This window comes from Triticum urartu, chromosome 2A, assembly GCF_056163025.1.
Source record: "Triticum urartu cultivar PI428250 chromosome 2A, HENAU_Tu73, whole genome shotgun sequence".
Taxonomy (NCBI): domain Eukaryota; kingdom Viridiplantae; phylum Streptophyta; class Magnoliopsida; order Poales; family Poaceae; genus Triticum; species Triticum urartu.
In genome coordinates, this window is record NC_141874.1 from 203,114,827 (window position 1) to 203,135,071 (window position 20,245).

Below are 20,245 nucleotides of genomic sequence, written 5' to 3' on the forward strand. Positions count from 1 at the left end.
CCTTCACTAATTGTATTCTTGAATCAAACGTTTCGGATATCTGAAAGACAAAAATATATATAAAAAAATCCCCACAAAAAGAAAGGATAGGGTAACAAAAGTCACATGCTGGAGATGCACTGACTAGATACTCTTGTGATCCTGTCCTAGGTTAGACACTTTGTATTGCTGACATACTCTGGGAGAAACCCAAGATCTAGTCGCCTAATCGGCAAATGGCGATGCTATTTGCTTTGCTTGGCACTGGGTTCCCTCTTGTGGGCATCGTCTTGGAGGTGGATCCGGCCAGAGGACACATGGCTTATGGAGGTGGTGTGTGGCGGCTCGCGTAGCATTATCATGGGGGTGTGTGTGAGAGAGACCGTCGGTGGTGGGAAGCAGGAGCACTCTTCACATGCGAGGAACGTCAGATGAGCCAAAATGGTTGTTTCTTGTGGGATTAAAGAGACATATGTCTACCTGCTTTCAGGCATGCCGTTCCACTCGGTGTCGGCGAGGTTGACAGGTTTGCTCATGGAAGATTTGATCGATGCGTTGGTTTCGATGTGCACTCTGGTAGAGAGCGACGCTCGAGTGCCCAACATGTGTCACGTGGTGTCAGCCTATCTGGCATCTTGTATGTTATGAGGTGCTTTAGACCTAGTTTAGGTTTTCGCACCGTTTCCCTTCAATAAACCGAGCAACCCTTTTCTTTCTTCTTCATTTTGCACTAGTCTTTATATTGTGCTTTTCTTATTTGCGGTGTTCTTAGGGCATCCCCAACAGTGTTTTTCTAATCTGGCGTGGATGAAAGATTATTGGTCTGCGTGAAGGTCGTTTCTTGCCAAAGAAACGGCTTCGCACAGTTACGTAGTATAAGAGTATGGTATGTGGGTCCACCGTGAATAAAAAAAGTTAGAGAGGAGAGTAGAAGTGAGTTAAAAATCAATTGGATATGCCCTTATAATATCTTTTTTAATCAATCATTTTGATAGTTCTCCTCCAAACATAACTTGTGTGTCTAAGTTGTATTGGATAGCTGGACCGATGTTTTCATAGAATAAAGAGCTTTATTGATCATATAGCAGGATTACATTCCTTCTATCATTATTGATAATGGCACTTATGTCGCAAGGAAGCACGAAATATAATTAATCCACAAATATCATTTCCTAGAGGAGTTACATTATTGCACGTCGAGATGTGCTAGTTCATTTACTTCCCTCGCGTGAACACTATACGAAACTCCTCAAAATTCCTGCAAAGCCCTGGCTTTCTCGTTAAAGTGGTAGCAACCTCCGAGCGATCAAACCTGGACTGAGCTAGTCCTACCCCATCCTGCATCGAGCTGCTCCATCACTCACTTGCTCACCTAGTCACCTATGCAGCGACGGAGCTATGTACAACAGGGGGAGGGGTTGTGGCGCCCCCGACCTTGGACCTAAGTGTGAAGAAAATTTTAAGGGGAGGGCTTACATGAGATTTTTTTTAGCGTTTTGCACCCCCAAACACTCATGTTTTCGCCTCCATCTCCCCAGCATTATCTACGTATATCCGCCGGTGCACCCATGGCGGGTTGGCAAGTTTTGCTCATGGCAGATATGATGGATGTGCACTCTCTCTTGTAAAAGGTTGTATACCGGAGGGGTGTCATTCACTCACAGAGTCGCCCAGTCACCCATGACATGCCAAATGCAGGCGTCTTCCTGTGAGCCTGTGACTCCGCATCGGGATCCCCGAGCTGGGCTTGACGGTCACGGCCTGCCATTTCTTCTTCCGGTGGCAGCAGCAGTTACTAGTCGGCTTCCGTGCTCCCGTCTGGCCTCCCGTTTCTAGGAAGCGGTACTACGTGATATGGAGCCTCCTGCCTGCTGCTGCTGGCCGTGTGGAGTGGAACAGTTTCGTCTCGGTGCCTGGCCGGCCATATGTATGTAGTCACATCCATCTAGCCTAGCTACGTGACGCGGATCTTCATTTGGGAGCTCCATCCCGTCGCGCACAGTACAGTTTGTCGTGCAGCCGCACCCGGCCATCTGGGCTGGGGGGCACAGTAGATTACTCGCAGCGATGGACCGACCATCTCGTTTGGCCGTGTAAAAATTCAGCATACGTCGTTTGGGGTTAAGCCGGGGAGGGGACGCACGTGGGGGGTCTGCCGGAGTTGATGATTAATTGGAGCTGGCCCGCCAGAGGTGTACGTGCATGCCGGCCGATGCGGACCCCGGCGGTGAGCCCAACTGTTGGGCGTCGTGCTCCCGCAGCAGGGCGGGCATGGGAGGAGCTTCTTTCCCCACTCTTTGGAGGTTTCAACCGGCGTTTGCTCCCGGCAGCTCACGTTCAGCCCAACCAGTGCGCTTCCAAACCGAAAATTGCGGACCGAATCTGGCTCTTCGTTTCTTAATTATATATATGTTGTCGCTGTGACAGGCCTCTGACACCAGCTGTTATTGCCGTGGTTAACTAGGATTTATATACGTGACTGCTCTGCTGCTTAAAACATAATATTCGCAATACCTGCACACCATTTTAGTCATCCATATTTGCTTTAGAGAAAACGAAAGCACTTTCTTAGGCTGGCTGGATGAGTTTGATGTCAGGTCGTGCGTCTGCGTGCATGAGATGATCATTCCTACTAGTCCTTCCTAGCTAATTATGTACGAGGATTCATCACCTTAAGTGGCGGCCGTCCAAGCTTGGGTTGTTGTGAAGTACTCCCTCCGTCCCATAATATAAGAACGTTTTTGACACTAATGTAATATTAAAAACATTTTTATATTTTGGGACGGATGTAGTAGTTCTCACTTCAACTCACAAGCCATCATGCCGTCGCGCTAGACAACGACATGTGATGCACCTTTCCTTTTTCTTTTTTTTTTGGACGGCCGGCCGTGACGTACATATTCATTTATATATATGCACCGCAGTGTATACAGTAGCAGTTGGCAGTACGTAGCTTCCTCCTGACTCGCAGGCCCGGCCCTGATGGGGGCAGGGGGGCGGCCGCCCCGGGCCCCCGAAATCCAGGGGCCCCTCCCCAGGGGTACAGGTAGCCTATGGGCTTGCGTTAAGAAAACTATGGGCCGTGGCCACGCGTGGATGACGACGGATGGTAGCGATGTCTTCCTACTTGGCGAGAAATTGATTCCTTCCTATTCCATCATTAGCCATCCCTAAATCATGCGCCATACCATACGTGAGACATGAGTACGCCGCCGTCATGTCCGCTATAATAAACCTACCGTCCTGCTCTTTTTCTTTTAATCCCGATCGCAAGAATGTCTAGCCAGTATTCAGTACGTGAGATTCAGACGATCGACAAGCACACACACATCATCGCCGATCTGTCGAGCTCTAAATCCAGACGCGAATGAGTACTCATCGCTGAACCCCCGATCACCAACGCCGACCAATCGAAGGTATATTATATTGCCGTTCTCTAATCCCTACTCCCCATACGTAGTATGTTACTATTGGAAATATGAACAAATTACTACGAGATTTAATCCGAATAAACAAAAAATAAATTATAACCACAGCAGCAGAGATTAAACTAATCATGCGAACTAGCATAGCAGATGAACATATCACATCTAGGGCACATACTAGAAACATGAATTCTACCACGATCTCGAACAAGAATGATAGAATCACATACGGTGCAGCGGGTGCAGCACCGCCGGCGTTGACGTTGTCGCCCATGTCGTCGAGGATGAGGTTGCCGAGGTCGGGGAAGAAGTCGTCGTTCGCGAAGTCGTCGCTGCCAGCAGTCGCGCGAGTGCGCTCCCCAAAAATCTGATCGCCCCTCTCCCGTACAGGATCACGAGAGGCAGGGTTCCGGAGGCCTGTTGTCCCTTCTCGCGGTGCACGCCGGAAGGAGGGATGGAGAATACTTGCTTGGCGGCGCAATGATCTGGAACGGTGGTGAGAAACCATACGAAGCGGCGGCGGCTAGGGCAGACGTCTGCCTGACTATATAGTGCGGGCCGGGTAGGTCGTGGGAGTAAACCCCACGTCCGAGTCATCACGATCCAAAAGAATCGGAAACGGTTCACTAATTAACGCGTCCGTTAATTATTAATGACTCATTAATTTTCCCATGCAGCAAAAATATAGACAACGTGCATAGCTCTGTCCTCGGCTCGGCTCAATCCCGCAACCCGTCGTGACGAGGCGTGGCATGGCGAGGCGAGCGAGGAGGAGGAGCGCGCGTGTAGGTCTCCTCTTCTCATGCTCATACAAGTGGTAGAAGAGCTCACCTTATAAAAAGGTGCAACTCTCTCTCAACTTCCGGGGTGGGACTAAACTTTAGCCTCACTCACTCCACTCACATGTGTGCATGAATGGGCCAAGAGAATTTCAGAATTTTAGTTGGGCTTTGGGCCAAAGGCCTACTAGCAAAATTTCAACAATCCCCTACAAAGTCTCATTGGCACATCTCATCATTTAGTTCCAAAACATTGTTTTATATATCGGTGCTTAGTGGAGACTGTGAAGTTGAACTTCCACTTAGAAATTTATGCTACAATAGATCACAACTTGAATAGTGAACTATGCCTTGAACTACAAGTTTTCTGTGAAACTAGTTTCACACAAATTCTTGACCAGTACTGGGCTGCCGCAAGGCTTCCCCGCGGGTGGAGCGTATACGTCATACTTCAGGGCCTTTCATGAATTTATTAGAGAACACCCAATTCTCACAGACTGCGACATTAACAGTCAAATTCATATAGGTGTGTTCCTCAGAAGATGTTCTGCAGGACAACATCTCTGCTTACCCGAATAAGCCACTTGAAACACATTAAGATAAGTATCAACCTGCCATGCAGATCAGGAGAGTATTGCATCTTCACGGAGTGGGATAATTAATATAGGGATACTCTCCTCTCAGCTGACCAACAGCTTGTCTCCCACTTCTACTTCACGGGATCTCCGATCACATAGAGTGGGTTACCACTATGGACAACTCATGCGGTGGGTCTCAAACCCATCTCCATCGATGCATTTTCTATCACATTACGTGATACACCCTTTGTGAAGGGATCTGCCAAGTTTTTCGACATTTGGATATAATCTAACGTAATAACTCCGGAGTTCCTCAATTTTCTGACAGATTTTAGTCTCCTCTTCACATGCCTTGAGGACTTCATATTGTCCTTAGAACTGTTTATCTTGACAATCACAGTTTGATTATCACAGTTCATCAGGATATGGGGTATTGGTTTTTCAACCATAGGTAAGTCCATCAAGAGTTCACGAAGCCATTCTGCTTCAACAGTGGCAGTGTCTAATGCTGTGAGTTCTGCTTCCATAGTTGACCTCGTTAAGATGGTCTCCTTGCAAGACTTCCAGGAAACAACGCCACCACCAAGTGTAAAAACATAACCACTTGTGGCCTTAATCTCATCAGCATCAGATATCCAGTTTGAGTCACTATAACCCTCTAGTACCATTGGATACCCGGTGTAGTGAATCCCATAGCTCGCGGTGCCTTTCAAATAGCGCATAACTCTCTCAAGCGCATGCCAATGATCATCTCCCGGTTTTGACACAAACCGACTCAGCTTGCTCACAGCAAAAGAAATGTCAGGCCTCGTGGCACTCGCCAAATACATAAGCGAGCCAATAATCTGAGAATACCTCAGTTAATCTCTAGCAATCCGTCGATTCTTTCGAAGCAACACACTAGCATCATATGGAGTTGGAGAAGGCGTGCAGTCGCTATACCCAAAACGACTCAAGACCTTTTCCACATAATGAGACTGAAGCTGTGTGATCCCACCATTCTCATCTCTCAACAGCTTGATATTTAAGATAACATCAGCTACTCCTAGATCCTTCATCTCAAAACAGCGAGATAAGAAATCCTTAACCTCCTTGATTAAATCAAGTTTGGTTCCAAAGATCAATATGTCGTCAACATACAGACAAAGAATAACTCCTTCACCCCCACCATAGCGATAGTACACGCACTTGTCACCATCGTTTACTACAAAGCCGGCAGCAGTTAATGTTCTTTCGAACTTCTCATGCCACTCCTTAGAAGCTTGTTTAAGGCCATATAAAGACTTTAATAATTTGCACACCTTTCCTTCTTGACCAGGTACTACAAAACCATCTGGCTGATCCATGTAAATTTCCTCCTTCAACTCTCCATTGAGGAAAGCCGTCTTAACGTCCATTTGATGAACGAGAAGACCATGTGAGGCAGCCAGTGATAGTAGCACCCGAATTGTGGTCAGTCTAGCCACGGGTGAGTAAGTATCACAGAAGTCTTCACCTTCTTTCTGGGTATAACCCTTGGCCACAAGCCGTGCCTTGTACTTTTCAATCGTACCATCAGGTCTAAGCTTTTTCTTGAACACACACTTACATCCTACAGGTTTGCACCCATAAGGACGGTCAGTGATCTCCCAGGTACCGTTAGCTAAGATGGAATCCATCTCGCTATGTACAGCTTCCTTCCAGTAGTCAGCATCAGGAGATGCATAGGCTTCTGAAATAGTCCTGGGTGTGTCATCCACGAGGTACACAATGAAATCATCACCAAAAGACTTTGCAGTCCTCTGTCTCTTACTCCTCACAGGAGTTCCATTGTTACCCTCAACAGGATTCTCAATGTGTTCCATCGCAATGGTGGGTTCAGGAATTACAGTGAATTCCTCACTAGATGGAGTAGGTATCTCCTGATTTGATGAACTCGACATATCCTTCATAGGAAATATGTCCTCAAAGAAAGTTGCATCATTTGATTCCATAATCGTACCAACATGCATGTCGGATACCTCAGATTTTATTATCAAAAATCTATAGCCGATGCTAGAAAAGCATAGCCCAGAAGAACACAATCCACGGTTTTTGGTCCAAGCTTGCGCTTCTTGGGAATTGGTATATTGACTTTCGCCAAACAACCCCAAGTATGTAGGTAAGAGAGTTTCAACCTTTTCCTTTCCCATTCCTCAAATGGAGTCATGGTCTTATACTTTGTGGGAACTCGGTTTAGGACATGACACGCAGTCATTAGCGCCTCCCCCCACCATTCCTTGGATAGACCCGGAGTGTCTAACATGGTGTTAACCATATCAGTTAGAGTTCGGTTCTTTCTTTCGGCTACCCCATTTGACTGGGGTGAGTAGGGAGGCGTCCTCTCATGGATTATACCATGTTCCGCACAAAACAGATCAAATTCATTGAAAAAATACTCTCCACCACGATCGGACCTAAGCCGTTTAATTTTTCGATCAAGTTGGTTCTCTGCCTCAGCTTTATAGTTTTTAAAGAAAGTCAAAGCCTCATCTTTTGATTTCAGAAGATACACATAATAATATCTAGTGGAGTCATCAATCAACGTCATGAAGTATCTCTTTCCACCTTTTGTCAACACGCCATTCATCTCACACAGATCAGAATGTATAAGCTCTAGTGGCGCCAAGTCTCTTGCCTCTGCAGTCTTATGAGACTTGCGAGGTTGCTTAGCTTGCACACATACTTGGCACTTGGAGTCTTTGACAGTAGAGATTTTCGGAATTAAATTCATATTGGCTAACCACGTCATGCAACCAAAATTAATATGACAGAGTCGTGAATGCCAAATATCGGACTCATTATTGTGGCAAATATTATTAATAACTTTAGTGCAAATATCTGACAAAGATAGGCGGAACAAGCCTCCGCACTCATAGCATTTTCCAACAAATTGTCCACACTTAGAAATTACAACTTTATTGGATTCGAAAACCAACTTAAAACCATCTCGACATAAACGGGAACCGCTAACGAGATTTTTATTGATGGACGACACATGATGAACGTTCTTCAGACGCACAGTCTTTCCCGAAGTAAACTTCAGATCGACCGTACCAACACCTCGAACGATGGCATGTGACCCGTTCCCCATCAGCACGGGTGAAGTCCCTGTTGCCTGGTAAGAAGAAAACATGGAGGCGTCAGCACAAACATGTACGTTGGCACCGGTGTCAATTAACCAATCAGGGGATTGAAATACTGAAAGGATGGTAGGAAAAATACCGTACCCTGATTCCTTCATATCAGTATCACCGATGACAACATTAGCGGACTTGCCGCTCTTCTCATGTTCGCGCTCCTCAAAGCGGTTAGGACACTTCGAAGCCCAGTGATTAGGATCACCGCAGACATGGCAAAGTCCCTTCCCCTTCTTATGAGAATTCTTCTTGAAGTTGGTAGAATGTGATGGCTTGTTCTTTGTATCAAACTTGCCTTTGCCCTGAGTTTTGTTCTTATTGTTTTTGAACTTGTTGGGCTGGGAGTTCTTTTTCTGTACCATGTGGGCACTAGAACCTCCCTCAGCAACTCGAGCACGTGTGTCCTTTGCTCTCGCCTTCTTTTCAACATCAAGAGTACCAATGAGATCCGCAACGGAAAACTCCTGTCTCTTGTGTTTCAGGGAAGTAGCAAAATTGTTTCATGAAGGTGGAAGCTTGGCAATGATGCCTCCGGCAACAAATTTGTCCGGCAACACACACTTGAAGTACTCAAGTTCTTTTGCGAGCGACTGTATCTCATGAGCCTGCTGTACAACAGGGCGCTCATCAGTCATTTTGTAGTCATAGAATTGTTCCATGACGTACAACTCGCTGCCGACGTCCAAGGCACCAAACTTGGCCTCGAGCGCAGCCCACATGTCCTTGCCGTTGTCAAACGACATATATGAATCCACAATGGAGTCATCAAGAACACTCAGAAGAGCGCCTTTAAAGAGGGTATCGATCTTCTCAAAAGCTTCCAGCTGTGCTGGATTAAGACCGCCCTCAGACTTGCTCTTGGTGGCATCATAGCAGCCCATGGTCTGAAACCAGTAGACTGCTCTCGTGCGCCACCTCTTATATTGCGCCCCTTTAAAGGCAGGCGGCTTCAGATGCGCAGCAAAACCACTCGGAGTAAATATAATCAGGTTTTTGGATTGTTGGAAATATGAGCAAATTACTATGAGATTTAATCCGAATAAACAGAAAATAAATCATGACCACAGCAGCAGAGATTAAACTAATCATGCGAACTAGCATAGCAGATGAACATATCACATCTAGGGCACATACTAGAAACATGAATTCTACCACGATCTCGAACAGGAAGGATAGAATCACATACGGTGCAGCGGGTGCAGCACCGCCGGCGTTGACGTTGTCGCCCATGTCGTCGAGGATGAGGTTGCCGAGGTCGGGCAAGAAGTCGTCGTTCACGAAGTCGTCGCTGCCAGCAGTCGCGTGAGTGCGCTCCCCAAAAACCTGATCGCCCCTCTCCCGTACAGGATCACGAGAGGCGGGGTTCCAGAGGCCTGCTGTCCCTTCTCGCAGTGCATGCCGGAAGGAGGGATGGAGAATACTTGCTTGGCGGCGCAATGATCTGGAACGGTGGTGAGAAACCATACGAAGCGGCGGCGGCTAGGGTAGACGTCTGCCTGACTATATAGTGCAGGCCGGGTAGGTCGTGGGAGTAAACCCCACGTCCGAGTCGTCACGATCCAAAAGAATCAGAAACGGTTCACTAATTAATGCGTCCGTTAATTATTAATTAATGACTCATTAATTTTCCCATGCAGCAAAAATATAGACAACGTGCATAGCTCTGTCCTTGGCTCGGCTCAATCCCGCAACCCATCATGACGAGGCGTGGCGTGGCGAGGCGAGCGAGGAGGAGGAGCGCGCGTGTAGGTCTCCTCTTCTCATGCTCATACAAATGGTAGAAGAGCTCACCTTATAAAGAGGTGCAACTCTCTCTCAACTTCCGGGGTGGGACTAAAATTTAGCCTCACTCACTCCACTCACATGTGTGCATGAACGGGCTAAGAGAATTTCAGAATTTTAGTTGGGCTTTGGGCCAAAGGCCTACTAGCAAAATACCCGCTGCACCGTATGTGATTCTATCCTTCCTGTTCGAGATCGTGGTAGAATTCATGTTTCTAGTATGTGCCCTAGATGTGATATGTTCATCTGTTATGCTAGTTCGCATGATTAGTTTAATCTCTGCTGCTGTGGTCATGATTTATTTTCTGTTTATTCGGATTAAATCTCGTAGTAATTTGCTCATATTTCCAACAGTTACTAGTTACTAGCATACTTGATGCCTAGCCGTGGCATGGTTCAACCATTGATGCCATAGTGCATCTGACTGTCACATCGTCTGAAAGAATCTTTTGAAAGTTTAAATTCTTGAGGAACTATTTGAGGTGAACAATGACTTATTATAGAATTCAAACGGTTTGGCAACAATATGCATCGAGAAGAAGTTATTGGAAGAGACTGACTTGGACCCCATCATAAGTGACTTTGCGTCAAAAATGATAGAATTGTTTAAGGTAATGTGTATAATTATTTCGTATGCATACTATTTTTTGATGCATTTAAGTGTTTATAGGTAATTTTCATATATAAGTATATTTATTAGTATTACTAGTTGAATGCCCGTGCGTTGCAACGGGATGATAAAAAGACATATAAACACACATTAGACAGTTGTTCTAAATCAGAAATATGTGTCCAACTTGATTGCACATGATTTTCATTCCTAAGTGACAACAACTCCGCCACTTGTTTTACCTTGTAGCGAAGACGGGGCAAACATTCGATGGCTTAATGTGGTTCAACCCATGAAAACATCACACTACTAATAAATGCTCCCTCTGTCCCATAATATAAGACATTTTGCAAACTGACATAATTTGTAAAAACGTCCTATATTGTGGGACGGAGGGAGTAGATTACTGTTGAAATCACATGTGATTCTTTACATAGATTTGAAGATGTATAGAGAATGGGCCCGTGAAAACATCACAGAAGTAATAAATAGATTATATTGGAAACACATGTGATGCTTTACATAGATTTGAGGTTGTATAGTGAATGGGCCCGTGAAAACATCGCACAAGTAATAAAGTAGGTTTTTAGTTGTATGAGAAATCGATAATATAACCAATTTGAAAAAGAGGGTATCATAAATTTGAACCATTTATAGAAGAGCAGCTAGCGTTATTATTTATTACAAATATCGGGACACAGAAGCATGAATCTTAATTGTCTCAATTATATTTTGTGCTTGGAGTCTCAGTATCATAATTGAAGTTCCGAATCAAGTTAAATGAAAAAATAGCTTATGAATAACATTAAGTCCATAACTTCTAGAATTCATTGTCAGTGCTATGGGAATGATTCTAGAAAAGTTCAGTAAATATGGCTTAAACATAATAAATGAAGCGTACAAACATGCCAATGATTTCTTTGATATCAAATAAGGCACAAATAATGTTGCCCTAGAACATAAGTACATTCCATCTAAACGTGTGTGTTGACATACATGATACATGTCAAATGCTCCCTCAGTCCACAGAAGAACTGCTTTGTTTCTTGCTCTGGCTCAGCTCATGCGACCAGTCTTGAACTTTGCTGTACAAGTCAGACCAGAGCCTGAGCACTCATAAAACCAGAGCTTTTTTTAGCTCCTTGGCGTAGTATATCTTCACATTGTCATAAAGTGGCACGTGTAAACATAACATGAAGCATCAGGAGGATATTATGATAGTTCACAAGAATATAAGTTAAATGAGATGAGCAGGTTTACCTATGTCCAGCACAACTTGGCTTCTGAAAATTTTCTCCCACCAAAACACCAGAAAGCAAGTCACTGCTAGAGTATGGAATTTGCTTCTTAGAAGCATTAGATGTGTGTTCAGAAGCTCATGCAAAGAAGAGATCAATAAGAACCTGGGGAAAAGAATAGCCTGAGGAAAAGAAGAGCCATCAAATGAATTATACAAGTATCTCACTGGAATTGTTTCTTTTTCTGGCCACAGAAAACAACTCACTCTTGAATGTCCTACACGAAATGAAACTATTTACAAATATAACTTCAAGAAGCTAAGCTGCTAAGATGTACTGTAAGAGAATAAATGACATAACAGGCGTCCCTCATAGCTCAAACACATACGTAATTCAGAGATTTTCTTCTTCCTCTGAGACAGCAGGAAAGAAAGAAATACACTATGTATTCTTCATGGAATAAAAAATGTCGAAAGCGACTAAGCTCGTTTCAGTTAGTGGGCATATGAAGAATATCTTTCGGTAAGAAATATGTGTTTACAAAATCAATTGTAAAAGAAAGTCATTATACAGAAAAATAACATTCCCTTGATAACTCCAGAAATTCAAAAGTTTATCAGGCAATTGAGATCAGTCATACAGAATCAAATGAACTGATGGTTAAGGAAAACACAAAAATGGAAGGTGCAAGAAACAAATCAAATGGTTTCATGAGAAAACCTTGGATATATTGCAACACATGGAAAAAAATTAGGAGATTAAGTTCTAAAAACAATTCTAGCCATAGGATAATTGGGTAGATTCAGCGAAAAGGAGAAAAAGAAACCAAGATACTAAACACATCCACTGCGAAGTATTGAAGTCTACAGGAAGAGCCAAGAACATATAAATGGTACTGGATGGTTGCATGAGAATCTGAGCATGTGTATCCCTGGTTTTAGAAAGCAAAAGTGTGCTACTCGATGCTACTCTTGTTCACTGTACATCAACCTAAACTAAACACTTTGACTTGAAAAGGACTTGAAACATGTCTACTTCATTTCCGAATTAGTTAGTCTTTAGTTTAGATTAGTGAGGTATCACAGAAATATTGTCTTGTGTCAGCATAAGTTCCATTGCACAGTAATTAAGTGATGTTGGCTATGTGTTTGTATTTCATCTTAAGACTGAAAGTACAGTTGTGTGTCGCTTCAACAGACATGCTGAAGAGGAAGATTGTAGTTACCAGTGCTGCCTTGTAGTACTTATAGATGTCCTCCATGTAGTTGACAACATCTGGTTCATTGTGGCCATCGAGCTTGTCGATATCATCCACGTAGGTATCTTGCCAATAACACGCAGTCAGACTTCAAATTTGTAATAATGGTGTCCTCCCATATCGCTGGTTTACAAGGGGAAAATACAACAGTCTCGCTTCCATTTCCTAACAAAAAGAGTTGGCCAGATAAAATTTCATAAATAGTATCCTTAAAAAATAGATAACTAATTTTAATTCCACCGGAAATAATCCTTGTAGAATGCATACAAGCCATAATCCAGCCTATCATTTTATAATAATGTGTTCAGCAACTTTAGTTGTGCTATTACTGACACATGTTTCAATTGGTGAATAAGAAACTTAATGAGACACCTGTTGTTTGAGGATGAAAGTGTTATTTCACTCCATGGAACAATTGCTTCAATTCTTTCAAAATGGAAGCATACATCAAAAGGCTTCAGAACACGAGAGGTCAACATACTCTAAATCAGTCCGTACAATTTAAAATCTACATTCAGTGTCTACCACCATGAAATTGCAGCTAGAAGCCAGCAAGTACGCTACAATGACTGAGAACTTGAACGATTGAGAGATAATGAAGAAAATTGTAAAGAACTAACCTCCAGTTGGAAGGGCACGAAGATGCCAGCTCCTTCTCTGCTATATCTTCCTTAATATCTATTCGAGTGACCATGTATGTTCCAAAGTTGAAGATAAAAGAAATTTAAAAATATGCAAATTGGCACACATATCCCTTCCACTGAACATATGCAACCCATATCTGTAAAAAAATAGAAATTTAGTACATGTTCATAAAGAATAAGTAACAACACATGGTGGTCTCAATATCCAGTGTCTCATGTTGGATACATTTTTAAATATGTGCAGTTTCACATCCGAGCAGAACAAAATTAATTGACAGAGATGTGATAGCTCTAAATAGCTAAAATGGCTCACAAAATCTTACAAAACAAAAACTATGAGATTTTCTTGACAGACTACTATGTATAGTTCTCCTGTGATACAATCCTGGACCACACAAATTCCTTGTATTAAACCTAAAAGGTAAATGCTCTAAATAGGATTGTAGGAGAAAAGAAGAATAAGTAGATCCGGGATGCAGTGGTGTGAATGCACAATGTATGTGGGATATAGAGCTCTTTGCTATATAGATAAAAACTCTAATGGTTAACCTCGTGAATCCTGATTCACTCAAGGTACACAAGTTGTAGGGCTAATAATGGGCTCGTCTAAAAGGGACATTTCACTATTTGTGTCCCCTTTTTTCATCCAAATGGTAAATTACAATGTTTTATGCAAATAATTTACAGAAGGATTTAAGAACACACAAGTTAATTTCATTCTTGGAGAGGTGCAGACTGCAATAAAGGGAGCTGGCGTTTGTATGGCGTTAGTTTGCTGGTATAACCAGCTGGAGTTAATCATCAGTTTTACAGTAAAATTTTGGGCATAATAAGTGTTATCTCCAATAGATTGAAGATGATAGACATCAGAATCCTTACCGGACCGCGCTTTGCAATTCGAAACGAAAACCTCCACCCCGAGGATCTTGCAGACCCTTATTCAAGCCTGACACAACGCAGGTGCTAACCTGAGCCGATGCGTCCGTGCAACAAGTGGACCAGCAGAAGCATGAAGGCCCCTAACGGACGAAGACCTGCAGGAGGTGGTGCGTGGGGGGATCCGGCGGCGTGGCTTTCGCCCGGAGCCGATGTGGCGGTGGGATGCGACCGCTCTCCCCTGAGCTGAGCGCGACAACGTCCACTGGAGGCGTTGAAGGCTGCGGTCGGCAGCGCCGCTTGGGTGCACCGAGAACTGCTCATGTTTGCAGAGAACAACGACCCAATATGCGATCGTGTCGGTGCCAAGGGATTATGAGGGAGGTGGTGGGAGAGGAGGAAGTCGCCTGAAGGGAAGAGGGCGAGCGGGTGTGGCCGAGGTCCATTACCACCTCCACCAGCGCGGGGAGATCCGGGTGGTCCTTCGCCCACCACCAGAGATCCCCGAGGAGAAGCTCCAGTGGCCTGCACAGCTCCTCCTTGAACCCCTCCGGCCCGGCGGACTTGCATTGCGCGGTGCGCACGGGAGCGTGGCCCCGGCGGCCGCAGCGGAGGGAGAGGTGGCGAGCGGTGGCTGGGCCACACGTCACGGAGGAGAAGCGGCGGGTGTAGGGAGAGGAGAGGGCGGGATGGGGTGAGGGAGAATCGGAGGTGGAGGTGGGGCGGCGGCGGCGGCAAGCGCGTGCCGGTGGAGGGAAAGAGTTCAGGATGGGGAGGAGCGAACAGTTGTGTGGAGAGTGAAGTCGTGCGTTGGGTTCGTGGGTTCCAACCGGCTCGTATTTTCTTTACAGTTTGACTAATTCACATCTAGATATTTTTTAAGGATGTCACATCTAAGCTCCCACAAATATATAATGCAGCAACAAGAAATAAAAAAAACTAGGACAAAAAAATAGACCACAAACAGAGTGGATATGAGCTTAGATGTGACATAACTATGTCACATCTAGATGTGTACTAGACAGACCCTTTTCTTTAAGGGGAGGTGGGATCGTACGAGCGATTTTTTTAATGTGGGATTGAGGTCGGACCATCACGTCGTTCGATTCTCTTTTAATAGTAGAGATTTGTTGTTTATACTAAGAGCCCCGAGTTTTAGTTTCGCCCCAGGCCCTTAAAATCTCAGAACCGGCCCTGCTGACTCGTGAGGAAACACATACCGACGTACGTACGTTCCCTCCAGCAAAAAAAGAAAGAAAAGACGTGCGTACGTTCCTAGTAAATTTGACTTGAAACGCACACACAAATAAGCCTACCTCATGTAATTTGCTAGTACCACCAATACCGCACAGTTTTGCTCAAAAAAAAACCGCACAGTGCAATTTAATTTTTTTCAGAAATGGAACTGATGGCTGCTGGTGACTGATCGGCAGCGCCGACAGATCTGAATCCTTTTTATCCTTTTTTGAAAATTATGAACAATTTTGAAATACTGAACATTTCTTAATAATGTAAACAATTTTGATATTCCAAAAAATAAAAAATAAAAAAAATTTACATTCGGAATATAAGGAAAACCACATTCATTTTTTCAAACGTGAACACTTTACTGAAGTGCCGAACAATTTTCAAAAATTCTAAATATTTTCTGAAAAATAGGAAGATCTTTTTGAAAACATGAACAATTTTTGAACATTCCAAACGTTTTTAAAAACAAACAATTTCAAAAAAGACGATCAAAATTTGAAAAAATGAACAGTTTTTGAAAGTCCAAAGTATTTTCGAAGTTTCAAACAATTTCTAAAATTACAGACATTTTTTAAATTATGATTTTTTAAATACAAACATTTTCTTTGAAATTTCTGATTTTTTTTGAAAAACAAAATATAAACTTGAAAAATACATATATAAAGAAAAAGGATAAATCCTTACAAAACAAGGAAAAAGACAAAATAAATGGTTGTACTACACATCGGCCGGTGGAAAGATCCGCCGGTTTACGAGCCGTGTGATCTGAAGCAATCTCCAGGTCAAGCGTCGTAGTCACTTTTGCAACACAAGTCGTGTTGCGAAAACACTTTTGCAACACATGTCTTGTTGCGGAAATATTTGTAACAAAGGTTGTGTTACAAGGTTTTTTCTACAACAAAGGTCTTGTTACAGATTTTTTTGATTTTTTTTTAAACATATCTCTTGTTCAATTTTTTTGCAACGAATGTCTGGTTGCAAAAAGTCACCGTGTTGCATTGCTTGCGGGTCATGGCATCTAACAGAAGCTCGGTTTTGATGGGGAAGGGAGGAGGGGTGTTGCGCATCTGATGATGGTGGTGGTGGAGGCGATGCAACATGGGGCCGGAGCGGCATAGTTGGGCGACAGCGGCGGGAGCGAAGCTTTGGCGTGCGCGCTCGAGCAACCATGGCCACTAATCGTGAGCGGACACATGGATACCGAGAGAGGTGACCTCGTCAGCGTGCTTGTCACCGGCTTCGGCCTCGTCCGCGTGCTATTGGCGACCTCATAAGTGTGCTGCCTAGAGCGAGTAGCAATGGCGGTGGTCGAAGCAATGCATGGAGGTGTTGGCTTGACGGGGAGCTCGGGAGAGCGCAAGAGGATCCAGATCCAGATCCCGCAACACATCACTTGTTGCGGAGGGGGATTGCAACAACAACTAAGTTGCGCAAAACTAGTCGAGGCAATACGTTGCTCTTGAGCCATCCAATTAAAATCTGATCTGACGGCCACGAAGCCGGCGCATGCAAGCGTTGTTACCGATCGGGCGATTTGAATCATTCTCCCCACCCTCTCCCCTCAAAAGAAACCCACAAAAAATAAGACTTGAACCAGACCGGAATCTGCCGGAAGTTCCCAAAAGCAGGAACAAACAGGTGCAACTGTGTCTCGCCTTAAGCGAGATGGTAGGAACCCTCGCTTAAGGGGAGACCAAGATGGGCCGGCCCAGGAGCGAGGGAAGCCACAAACTCCTTTTTTCCTTTTTTACGTTTTATGTTTCATTTTTGCTTTATTTTTTCATACTTTAAAATATTGAAAATATATATATTACAAAAAACACTGTATAAAAAATTGAAAAAAATGTTCACCAAGCATTTGAAAAATGTTGAATATGTATAGAGAAAAAATGTTAAAAAATGGGGAAATGATTATTGTCGGCTGGCTGATTCAGCGTGGGGCGTCCGCCACCACTAGCGCCTGACGGGTGTCCCCTATGGGCCCGTGCACCGCTCTACACTTTCCTTCCTTATCCCATCCAGATCCCCTTTTCTCTCTATTTCTCTCCATCATCTCTCCTGCGTGGTCATGGGTGGACAGCCACACTCATGCATGGAGAGGTCGCCTGCACTACGTGAGGTGCTGCACCTCGCCGGGCCGTCAGCTGCGTCCACTACGACCACCGACGCTGTAGGGCCGTTGGTTGCAGCGGAGCACCCAAGCTTGGCACAGTCCTGTTGATCTCCTCCATGCAGTTTCCAATCACCACTGGGCAACTGCGGCGACGACGACTAGCGAGGGGATGCTGCTGTGACTTGCGTCGGCAACGGCGGGAGGCATTTCTGCAGCATCATCTTCACTGCAAAAATTTCTACAACATCAACTATGTTGCAAAAGTTTCTTCCGCAACATCATCTATGTTGCAAAAAGGCGAAGACAAAAAAACCCGCAACATGACCTATATTGCAAAAATATTCTGCAACATGACCTCTGTTGTAAATATTCCTACAACATTGCCTCTGTTGCAAAACTAAAGAACGTCGCTCGGCCGCTCGATGGCAGACGATCTGACGGCTCGCGACTTGGCGGCTCTTCCAAAAGGATCCGTCGACTGACACGTAGCATTGCTTTGAAAATGAGTATAATTTTTTTGATCATGTATTTAAAAATGTTAATCAAGCATTTGAATTTTTTTTGAACAAGTATTTCAAAATTGTTGATCAAGCATTTGAAATTTGTTAAATGTGTATAGAAAAAATGTTGACAATGTATTAAAAATGATGATTTTTTTATTTTGTATATAAAAATGTTAATCAATCATTTGAGAAATGTTGATCAAGTATTCAAAAAATGTTAATTGTGTATATAAAAAATTTTGAACATTGATTAAAAAACAATGAATTATTTTTATGGTCTATATAAATATGTTAACCAAGCATTTTATAAAATGTTCAAGAATTATTTGAAAAATGTTGATCGGGCATTTGAAAAATGTTAAATGTCTAGACAAATTTTTTGGACCATGTATTAAAAAAATGATGATTTTTTATGATGTATATAAAAATGTTGAAAAGTATTTGAAAAATGTTGATCAAGCATTTGAACAATGTTAACTGTGTATAGAAAAAATGTTAACCATGTATTGTAAAATGATGATTTTTTAATCATGTATTTTAAAAGTGTTAATCAAGCATTTAGAAAATGTTAAATGCGTATTGAAATAATGTCGACCATGTGTTAAACAAATGTTGATATTGCATTCATAATACATTAATTAAGCATTTAAAGAAATCCCAAATGTGCATAGGAAAAATGTTGACCATGTATTAGAAAAAGTTAATCTTATATTTGAAAAATGTTAATCAAGCATTTGAAAAAATTTAAAGTCTGTATAAGAAAAATGTTGTCGATTTATTCAAATATGTTAAACATGTATTTGATTTTTTTAAATATGTATGGAAAACATGTTGACCATGTATTAAAAACTATTAAATTTCTACTGGAAAATGTAAACTTCTATTAGAAAAATGTTGCTGATATATACAAAAATGTAGAATGAACATGAAATAAACAAAGAAAACGCCAAAAGTAAAAATATAAAAATAAATTAAAAATAAAAATAAAAACAAAGAAACAAATACAAAAATGATGAAACAAATCACAGAAGAAAAAATAAAAGAATGAAAAAATTGGAGAAGAAAATATAAATAAAATAGATAACAAAAAAGAATGAAACAAATCGGAGTAAAAAAATGAAAAGAGTGAGAAAATCGGAGAAGAATAAAGAAATGAAAGAAAAGAAAATGGAAAAATAAAGGAAAAACAGAGAAGACCGGAGAGAAAAAACGAAGAAGCGTACGATTTTTCGTTAGAGTTGGGAAGGGCTAGCTGCTGCGCAGGCGGACTGCGGTAGAGGGGATAGGTTTGCTAACCCTAGAACCCCACCAACCCCTTACATATAGCGCCGGAGGGTTGGGTACGCAGGCCGCCTATAACTTTTTGATGGATCGGGTTCGTTTAGCGGACCTATTCGGGCTGAAAAAACAGGATCCTGCAAAACGGACTACATTTCACGGGTTGACAAACTTTTGAGGGATCTACTAGAGATGCTCTAAGGGGTAATTCTTGCAAATGTCACTCCCACCTTCACATGTGCTTACAGGTGGCACACTACATGCGCGCCACTTCGTACTTTCACCATTGGATTTCTCGTGTCGAGATCTTTGAAACTAGAACCGTGTAGGTTTCGATGAACTTTTTTTTCAAAAGAATGGGTTGAAATCGAAAGAAAAAACCCACGCCGGAAACACTTTTTCCCCACCTTTCCCCCTTTTTAGGAAACATAGTTGTGCTTCTTACGGAAGTAAATTTGTGTCTCCACGAGAAGCAAATCTGTGCTTCTCATGGAAGCAAAAAAAATCACATTTTTTCCTTTCTGAGAAGCACGGTTGTGTACTTCTCACGGAAGCAAAATTGTGCTTCTCATGGAAGCAAATCTGTGCTTCTTATGCAAGCCAAAAAATGGCATTTTTATTGTGCTTCTCGCAAAAGTAATTTGTACAGAGGAAACTATATATGCATCTAATGGAAGCATTTTATTTTATGTTTTTCCCGCAGAAGTAAATATGTGCCTCCACAAGAAGCAATATGTGCTTCATCAGAAGCAAATCTGTGCTTTTCATGAAAAAAA

The 20,245-nt window shown here is 42.9% G+C and overlaps 1 long non-coding RNA gene across 2 annotated transcripts; it reads right to left on the reverse strand.

Moving 5' to 3' along the window:
- Nucleotides 1–11,087: 11,087 nt before the first annotated feature.
- LOC125536890 (uncharacterized) lies at nt 11,088–15,135 on the reverse strand. Of its 2 annotated transcripts, none has more exons than XR_007295292.2 (5): nt 14,331–15,135; nt 13,428–13,588; nt 12,775–12,972; nt 11,572–11,826; nt 11,088–11,467 (listed from the first exon to the last, which is right to left on the reverse strand). It is a non-coding gene; the product is annotated as an uncharacterized LOC125536890 (long non-coding RNA). The 2 variants fall into 2 exon arrangements; XR_007295291.2 differs by having other exon boundaries at nt 11,572–11,731; nt 14,331–15,132.
- Nucleotides 15,136–20,245: the final 5,110 nt, after the last annotated feature.